Raw genomic sequence first — 10,279 nt, 5'->3', positions numbered from 1 at the left:
TTTCTCTTTACCCACTTTGCTCTCACCTTTTTGCATCTATTCTGACATCAGCTGTGCTCTTACTTTTACCTAGTGAAAATCATTATTTACCCCCAGATGTCAATGGCTCACACAGGTAATCCTGGCTGCTCAGGTTGAAATTCAAAGGACCTTGGTTTGAAGCTAGCCTAGGCAGCAAAGTCCACAATATTCCCTCTCCAATTAACACCTATTTGTTTGCTTAGGGAAGGAGAATAAATATCAGTAACCTGGACTTCATGAAGGATGATTCTCTCAAACCTGTTTGAGTTTATGATTTTTCCAGTGTAGATGTTAAATATTTCACAGAAGGATGGTACTAACCTCATCCTTCAGTCATCTTTGAGAAATGCTAAGCACCTAGTAGGGTCAATAAGTCCAGTCCTCAATCCCAATAGCTCCTATAAACTGATGGTTTCATTACTGAATGTCTTGGAGCCTGTGGTCATTTGTAAAGTGGAGGAAAGACTATTACCACTGGAGAGGATTATTAAGAAATGTTCCTGGGAGATGGGCTGAAGGATGCACATAGGAATATCCACAGAGGCTAGCTGCTAACTTATCTTCAGCTCAAGGGTGGAGGCTTCGTTTAGCTTGGCAACAGGTCCTTCAGGCAGGAGTTGCTTTCGAGTTGTTAGTCATTTGACATTTACTATGTTTGAAAATTATGGAAGAATAAAATAAAATTTAAACATTACAAACATCACGCTAATCAACCACTTGACTATATTCACCCTTATATCAACCACTTGACTTATATTCACCCGATTATTTTCCCTTTGATAGGTATATAATGATTTCAATAAAAAGCATGATAGTTGAAAATGCAAGGTGACTAGAGTGACCATTGAATCGGGAGAGAGAGGCGAGTGGCAGCTTGGGCTCAATGATGTTACCTGGGTAATATCCATTGGTCCTGGTGAGCAGTAGCACAGGCAGAAATCACTTGGGGATGCTGTGGGCAAGGGCTCAAGATGAGCTGAATAGCACACCTGACTAACCAGAGACTTCTACCCTAGGAGACAGTTCCAGAACCACAGCACCCAGGGGACACAGATTATTTTCTCATTGCTTTGCCTTCAGCTATATCAAAATAGTCATGTGTCTCTTAACAATGAGAAATGAATGAGTCCTGGCCATGCTGTCTTGTGAGCATCATCATGTAGTATACTTGAACAAAGATGGCTAGGATGTCACTAGATGATACACTTATGAGACTACCATCATATATATGGTCCATTGTTATGCGAAATATCTTTATATGGCTTGTGACTGTGTATGAGTTAGATAAAAAGGACCACCAAGAGGACATATTTGAGCTCATGGTTTTCTTCTTTGGAAGCCCTATCTGCTTTCTACTTGATAACCTCATTTTTTTCCTCTGTGCCTACAAGAAACTTCTCTTTGGCTAACATCTTTAAGGTCAAATTACAGTATGCTCACCTTATTCATGCATTTATAACATGTGGTTTTGACCAAGCATAGTCAAAAAGTAAAATCAAATTTTGTTATTATTAGTAGTAGTATTGATGACCAGTCCTGGGACTTAAACTCATGGCCTGGGTCTTGCCTGTCCCTGAGGTTTTTTTGCTCAAGGTTAGTGCACTACCATTTGAGCCACAGCTCAACTTGCAGCATTCTTTGTAATTTATTGGGGATAAAAGTCTCATGGACTTTCCTACCCAGGCTGGCTTTGAACTGCAATCCTCAGATCTCAGCCTCCTGAGTAGCTTGGGTTATTGGTATGAACCACCAGCACTTAGCTTCAGTTTTTTAAAAAAATCAAAGCCCCAAATTAAAAATTCCTGTGTCATACATTTTGCAGCTCAGCAAAATGACAGAGAGGAGCAGTCAATCCCATGTTATCAGCAGATGGAATAAGTTGCTTGATCTGCCGAATGTTTCTTTGTTCTTAATTTTGTGAAAATCTGCCTTCCCAAAAGTAAATGGTAGCCAGGAGCCTGCAGCTCATGGTTGTAATCCTAACTCCTCAGGAGACTGAGATCTGAGGATCCCAATTTGAATGAAGGCACTTCAGACAAGAAAGTCCATGAGACTATATCTCCAATCAACCACCAAGATGCCAGAAGTGGAGCTGTGGTTCAACTGGTATAATGCTTGTCTTGAGCAAAAATGCTCAGGCAGGAGCCAGGCGCTGGTAGCTCACACCTGTAATCCTAGCTATTCAGGAGGCTGCGATACCTGAGGGTTGTGGTTCAAAGTCAGCCTAGGCAGGAAAGTCCGTGAGACTCTTATCTCCAATTAACCACCAGAAAATTGGAAGTGGCGCTATGGCTCAAGTGGTACAGCGGTTGTCTTGAGCTGAAGAACTCAGAGACAGTACCTAGGCCCAGAGTTCAAGCCCCATGACTGACAAAAAAAAACTCAGGCATAACATCTCAGGAAACACAAGACAGACAGGCAGGCAGACAGATGGACAGACACACACACACACACACACACAGAAGCAAATGTTCCCTCAAACAAAGGTAAAAGTGAGTATGTTTAATTGAAGTGATAACGTGAAAATTTTTGATTTGGTAAAAAGCAGCATATCTTCAGTAAAAGTTGGGTATGAGTAAAATGGGTCAAGCCTTTACACGACAGCATTGAACTCCTAAGCATACACAGTTTGTCCTTAAAGGCAGTCATCATAGAATGACATATCACATATCTTCCCATACCAAGGGTGTGGTATATATCAAATGGAAAGGGGGACAGGCAATGTAAAAAGCCAGGAGGTCTTAGAGCAGACCAGCTAGGACAGAGGCTCTGCTCTGCAAGTGTCAATATTTAAGTGATGCTACCAGGACATCTAGGCCCAGCCAATCTTCCGTTTTCCAGGTCTAGAAACTGACTTGGCTGCACAAGTCCAGAATGGCTTCATCTCTTAGTGAAATTATCCAAACTCATCAGACTGAGTTGTAAAATCAGAAATCTGATTTCTGATTCAGAAATATCCCTCATGTAGACCAAAGTATGATAGAGTACTTTTGCATCTAAATTTTCTGATCTAGGAAATTGAGGTGATTATATCTGCCCTCAAATGACAAAATATCACAGGAAGCCAGAGGCTAGGATCTCATACCCATCATCTTACCTACTGTGGAGGCTGAGATCTGAGAACTGAGGTTCAAATCCAGCCTAGGTGGAAAGGGTTGTGAGTCTCTCATTGCCAATTCACTGGCAAAAGTAGTAGAGCACCAACCTTGAGTAAAAAGTCCAAGGGAAGGCACAAGGCCCAGAGTTCAAACCCCAATACCAGCATACTGCCTCCCCTTAGAATCATACGTAATCACAGGTAATGCCAGTAGAAAGAAGGACATTAATAAATTAAGTTCATACCTTTCATTGAGGGGTTCTGTCTATTTAACCATAAATCCAGGGAGGATGAGAACTCTGATACACATAGAGGAATCCTCATGGATTAGGCTACACTGAATGTTAACACACTGGTGCGTGTATTCACTAGTACCAGTGAATCCTCCTTCTGTTTTCTCGTCTAAGCTGTAAAATTGGATGTTTTTCCACAATGATCATTACAAAGACTAACTACATGCTTAAACAAAGGAACAAATAATGCAAAATATTTTGCTTTTTTAATGTGTTATCTTTTTTTTTTTTTGGTCAGTCATAGGGTCTGAACTCTGGGCTTAGGTGCTGTCCCTCAGCTCTTCAGCTCAAGGCTAGTGCTCTACCACTTGAGCCACAGTGCCAGTTCCAGCTTTTTCTGCTTATGTGGTGCTGAGGAATCCAATCTAGGGCCTCAGGCATGCAAGGCAAGCGCTCTACCACCGAACCACTTTCCCAACCCCTAATATATGTTATCTTGAGGGTAAATCTGATCAGAAATGTTTTGGCATCTGGTAGCAACCTGTTTTAAGTGATTAGTTTAGTGTTTTAGTCACTGTCCTGTTGTTGTGACTCACACTATACTCAGCACTGTGGGGTTTCAGTTACAGAAAAGGGAGCCACAGTAGGAATCAGCCAGGATAGGAGGTGAAGTGTCTCAAGTTTAAGAAGATAAATGGCTCACACCTGTAATCCTAGCTACTCAGAAGGCTGAGATCTGAGAACCAGCCCAGGCAGGAAAGTCTTTGAGACACTTCTCTCCAATTAACTATCCCAAAACCAGAAATGGAGCTGTGGCTCAAGTGGCTTTGAGTGAAAAAGCTAGGCAGGCCCTCACACACCCTGTCTACATTTATTTTTTATTTTATCAGAACATCTGATCTCCTCTGGTAGTTTGATTCAATAAGGAAGGAAGCAGAGAAATAAAAGAAAGCCACAGGATGGGGATTGAATAGAAAAATGGGGTACATTTTAGATGAGCAGATTCTTGCTAGATCAGTGCCATGAGCGAGGTCCCAGGGGCTGCAACTCAAGCCCCAACTCAGGTGATTCTTGCTATATTTTGAATTTTAAATGGCCCCCCACAGGCCCATGCATTAAGTAATCAGAAGGCGTCTCAAGGTCAGTGATGCTTGACAGTATCCGAGTAGCAGAGGGAAAGGAGGAGGAAAGCAGGCTCAGGAAGAGGAGAAAAGCTCAGGATGATAATTTGAATGGAGCTGATGATGGTATTAGCCACACTCTGCCAAGAATGTCATGTGGGCCAGATATTCACATAATTGGTTGTGTGATTTAACTTGCACAGCAACCTAGAGGTAAAGGTTATTTGTATTTAGAGATGGCGTAACTTGTCTGTCCAGAGTAAGGGGTGGCTGAGGGTCTTTGAAGGTCCTGAGAAACTATATGAGGAGGAAGGAGGAAAGGTCCCACTTCAAAGACCCCATCAGACCAATGGCAGTTACTGCTTTAAAACTGACTCCCATCATGTATGTCGGTCCTCTAAGCATCTGAAACAATTTGTTCATAATTGAAATAATTTTTTTTTGTTATGTCAAGAGTTGGCATAGAAATTCCACCCTAGAATTCCATCCTAGGGAAGTAATTATTAATACAAAGATTTCAACACAAGCAAGCTTCTGCTTGAGGAAAGGCAAAGCCATTCAAACAGCCGGCCATTCAGGGGCAGAAGAGATGCTCTTGGTACCTGAAGTCACAGTATTGAATTAAAACATTTTTGTTAGCTGGGCGCTGGTGGCTCACGCCTGTAATCCTAGCTACTCAGGAGGCTGAGATCTGAGGATCGCGGTTCAAAGCCAGCCCGGGCAGGAGAGACCGTGAGACTCCTATCTCCAATAAAAAAACCACCAGAAAACCGGAAGTGGCGCTGTAGCTCAAGTGGTAGAGCGCTCGCCTTGAGCTGAAGAGCTGAGGGACAGCGCCCAGGCCCAGAGTTCAAGCCCCACGACCGACAAAAAAAAAAAAAAAAAAAAAAAAAAAAAAAAAATTTGTTTTTCTGATCAGTTGTGGGGCTTGAACTCTGTGCCTGAAGGCTGTCCCTGAGCTCTTCAGCTCAAGGCTAGTGTTCTACCACTTGAGCCACAGCGTCACTTCCAGTTTTCTGGAGGTTGATTGGAGATAAGAGTCTCATGGACTTTCCTGCCTGGGTTGGCTTTGAACTGCGATCCTGAGATCTCAGCCTCCTGAACAGCTAGGATTACAGGCGTGAGCCACCAGTGCCCAGCTCTTGGGCTAAATCTTGACTCTGCATTGGTAAGCCTCTTGGAACCTGGGCATACTCTTTAGCTTCCATTTCCTCCTTTGAAAATGAGCATCATGAGATTTCCATCTGCGGTGGTGGTGATGGTGGTGGTTGTAGACATGGAGGGAGCACATGCCTAGACAGGAGGGAGGTCTTTCGGTCCTTGGGGATGACTTTGAAATGGATTAAGGGCCCTGGTCTCTTCTTCCTCTCCCTTTCTTACAATCTATGACAGGAGTACTTTGGTCCGCTATATACTGCCGCCATGGTGTGTTACCTCACCAGACTTAAAAACAACAATGCCAACCAACACTTGGAGCTCCAGTAAACCTTTCATTTTTTTTTTTTTTTGTCGGTCGTGGGGCTTGAACTCTGGGCCTGGGCCCTGTCCCTCAGCTCTTCAGCTCAAGGCGAGCGCTCTACCACTTGAGCTACAGCGCCACTTCCGGTTTTCTGGTGGTTTATTGGAGATAGGAGTCTCACGGTCTCTCCTGCCCGGGCTGGCTTTGAACCGCGATCCTCAGATCTCAGCCTCCTGAGTAGCTAGGATTACAGGCGTGAGCCACCAGCGCCCGGCTTAAACCTTTCATTTTTTAGGATGATTATCTTGAGTATTTGCTATAATGATGGAAAGCTACTAATACAATTCCAAGATAGAGCCTGCAATAGGGTGAGCTGTACAGTCAGTTTCCTTCTGATGCTTCTGTGTGGCCATACCATGTCCTGAGAGGAAATAGTATTAGGCATAAATAGCCACCCACTACCCCTTCTATCTCTTAGTACTTAACACCAATGGGCCTGAAGGCAGGGTCCTGCTGCTTTTGTTCATGACTGTTGCTACAGGACCCATAACTGTTTCTGAAAATCAGTAGTCACTCAGTAATTACCAATAGATGCATTCTTTTACTCATCCATTACTCTGATGAATATGCAGTAAGCTTTTTGCCATCAACGTATCTTATTTTTCTAATAAGAAAGAAAAACCAATTTTTAAAATGACTAACAACTTCTAAGGTTCTATTTGGGACTTTCTTGGATTTGATGTGTTGGAGTGGAAAACAGAGATGTGAGGTGAAAGGAGGAAGGGAAGAAAGAAGAAAGAGGGGGAGGCAGACCTACTACTGCAGGCCACATTCTGGACAGCAGCCAAATCTTTTGCTGAACTGGAAGCTGGAATTTAATACCACTCCTTATCAAGTAAACCAACTTACTAATTTAAACCTAGGGCTAGAATATTTCAATACCAGCTGCTCCAATTTCTAATAACTTCCAATGTATTTTAATCGTTCAGATTTCTAATAACATCAAACACATGTCTTTGCCTGAATGTGGAACACATGTAGTTCAAAAGGAGCCAAGATGGGAAACGTTTGCAGGCCACAGCCAAGCCACAGGGCAAGCCATCCCCCAGGTTTTCATATGGGTTTCCCACAATTTGGCCAGGAGAAAAGGTTCATTTGCCATTACAGTGGCTCAGGCCAGGTTGCTTGGGACCACATTTGACGATCAGGTCTAACACACACCTGTTCTGAGTTAACCTCCACTGAGTAACATTATCTAAAGATCTGGAGCACAGAGAAAATGATGACCAGACCTGGATTATGTCCAGATTTTACTGGCTTTACTTGCATTGAAAGATGGTTCCAGAGCAGAAACCAAGAGAGACCCAGGATCTGCCTACATTTCTCATTTATACTCCCTAGGAGACCTCTTGATTCCAAGGTTCTAGAATCTTCTCAGCCCACAGTCCAAGAACCCAATCTTGTTTTACTTCTTAAATTCCCAAGTCCGTGGGACTCAATTCTCAGATGGAATCCAGCGCCTCCATGCCAAAGAGGGATTTTTCTCCCTTTTGCTGCACCTTGGCAATTGCCCTGGGACAATTACCCCAACGTCTCCCCTGTTTCCATCTCCACTCCTCCAGCAAATCAGCTGAAATATGAGGAGTTGTAGGTATACTTCTTCAATAAGAATCTCATAAGTCAATCCAACCTAGGCACTGGTGGGTCATGCCTACAATCCTAGCTACTCAAGAGGCTAGGATCTGAGGATCAAGGTTTGAAGCCAGTGGAGGCAAAACAATGAAAGTGAAGCTGTGGCTTAAGTGGTAGAATGCTAGCCTTGTACAGAAAAAGCTAAGCAAGAGCTTGAGGCCCTGAGTTCAAGCTCCAGTACTACCTCCCACCCCCAAATACCAACCTATTGCTTTCAATTAATCCTGTTTGGTCTGTGCTCATCTTGAAACTGACTTATAACCATCTACAGTCCCAGATAGTCCCTGCAAATACCTACCATCCTCTGTATCAGCTACAGTGTCACTCATTCTATCAAGAAAAGGAAACTAAGTTACTCCTGGCTTTGAACTCCCTTCTAATCTTGGAATCAAGTTCACATTTTGAACTATGATTAACAAAATGGTGTAGAGATTCATTAGAAGATTCTTAAGTCAGGTTATTTGGTCATAGACAACATGTTAAAAATAGAAAAGAAAGGTGGGCACTGGTGACTCATGCCTGTAATTCTAGCTACTCAGGAAGCTGTGATCTGAGGATTGTGGTTCAAAGCCAACCCAGGCAGAAAAGTCTATGAGACTATTATCTCCAATGAAATATTGGGAAAAAAACCCTCAGAAGTGGCACTGTGGTTCAAATGGTAGAGTGCTAGCCTTGAGCAAAAGAAACTTAGGGACAGTGCCCAGGCCCTGAGTTCAAACTTCAGGACTGGCCAAAAAAAAAGAAAGAAAGAAAAAGAAAAAAGAAAAGAAGCTGGGTACAGTAGTGTATGCCTGCAATTTGCAATCTCAATACTAGGGAGGCTAAGGAAGAAGACTAAGAAGACTAGCAAGTTTGAGACTAGCCATGGTTACAAAGTGAGGTAGTGCCTCGACAAAACAAAACTAATTGCCAACAGCAGCAAACACAACCACCTTCCTCCAATAGAATGGAGTCTTAGTAGCATCTTTTGTGTACTATCAGGGCCAGTGAGGTCTGTGATGTGGTTTCACATTTTTGTGTCCTGGGCTTGATGTGAGATCTAGTTCTTACTTGGGGTGCAGTGAGGACAAGCTTGAGAAATTAGTCATCATGACTTTTTAGGACATAACCCAAATATCCAAATATCCTTCTCCCATTTGTGACATTCTCCAGCCACATGGACTATCTTAGACACTCAGCTCTGGATACCGCCAGTAATTTGTACATGCTCTTCTCTTTCCTTGAAGTGCCTAGCTTGTTCTATCCCACCAAGCCTCAACCCATCCTTCCTTGGGCCCCAGGCAGGGGTCAGTCCCCTGCCACAGGTCACACTCACACTGTCCTGCAATTCCCAAATTAGTGCCTGCTTTTCTGCTCAGCTCGTTAGGGGTTTCATTAGAGCAGGCATTACATCCATTTCCCTTTCACCTGTGGGTTCGTAGCTCACAGCATAGGCTTCTGCATATTGGATTCACTCTGTAACCTTGTATAGAGTGAGCATATGGGACCTTCACTGAATCATGGGGATTCACTGAGAGGGGGGGGTTCTCCACATGTGCCAGTCCCTTGTGCACACAAAGAAACAATGAGACAGACTTCCTGTCCCAGATTCAGAGGGAACAGATCTGAGATCTCTCCCCCAGGAAATGACTCCCAAGGAAGTCTCAGAACACAGTGGTGCCCTCCTGAAAACACTTTCTAAGGCTCTTTTAAAAAAAGCAACAGAACCTCTTCCCACTCATACACTTCCACCTACATGGCACCTGGCATTACCCAATCTGCCCTGTCCTGGAATAGCCACACATTTATTGTTTCAGGGCAAATGACATGGTGTCATTCCTTGGGCCTTAGTAGATACAGAAGAGAAGAAATGCATGACAAACCTTACTTATTCATTCTGGATGAATTACTTCATGAAAATAACAATTCAAAGTTGTGCCTATGGCTCATACCTGTAATCCTAACTACAGATCTCAGGAGACTGAGATCCGAGGAGGCTGGTTCAAAGCCAGGCAAAAAAGGCCCCAAGACTCTTATCTCCAATTAACCAGCAAAAAGCAAGATGTGGTTTGTAGAGCATCAAGTTTGTAGAGCATCTGTCTTGAGGGATAAAATAAGGCTCAGGACACAGGTCCTAAGTTCAAGCCCCAGTATGGGCACCAAAATTAATTAATTAATGGAGAAAAAAGAAAAAGAAAATAAAAATTCATCTTATTCTGTATGAAGATGCAGGACAGAAGTGTGTACATGGTTGAGGGGGAAGGGTGTAGGGTAGAGAATTCCAGTCCTGGAGGCAGATTGTTTGAGGGAGAAAAAGAAGGAAACAAGGTGGGGACCACCCACCGCCATCCTCAGAGCAGTAGAGACTCAAGGCTTTGGGAATAAGCCTACCTGAGTCCCAATCCTTGATGGTCTGGCCTCTATGGGCCCATTGTCTAGCCAGGGCTCTCAGCCTCAATGCTTCAGAGTTTACTGATCTGTAAGAGCCTGCACTCCTGGGAAGGATGAAAATAAACACAGCACCATGAAGCTCACTTGTTCTCAGTCTAGTTTCTCCATTCAGAGTGCCTGTGGAAAAAGCCCAGGGAGAATGGGAAGAAGTTAGGAAACCTGGGCTCTCCATCACAGAGGGGATAGTCTCAGCAATAACCTGGGGCTTTTCATGGGTAGGGATAGG

This window comes from Dipodomys merriami, unplaced genomic scaffold (assembly GCF_024711535.1).
Source record: "Dipodomys merriami isolate MVZ:Mamm:240054 unplaced genomic scaffold, mDipMer1.0.p SCAF_36, whole genome shotgun sequence".
NCBI classification, from domain to species: domain Eukaryota; kingdom Metazoa; phylum Chordata; class Mammalia; order Rodentia; family Heteromyidae; genus Dipodomys; species Dipodomys merriami.
Note: the sequence above shows the minus strand (reverse complement) of the source record.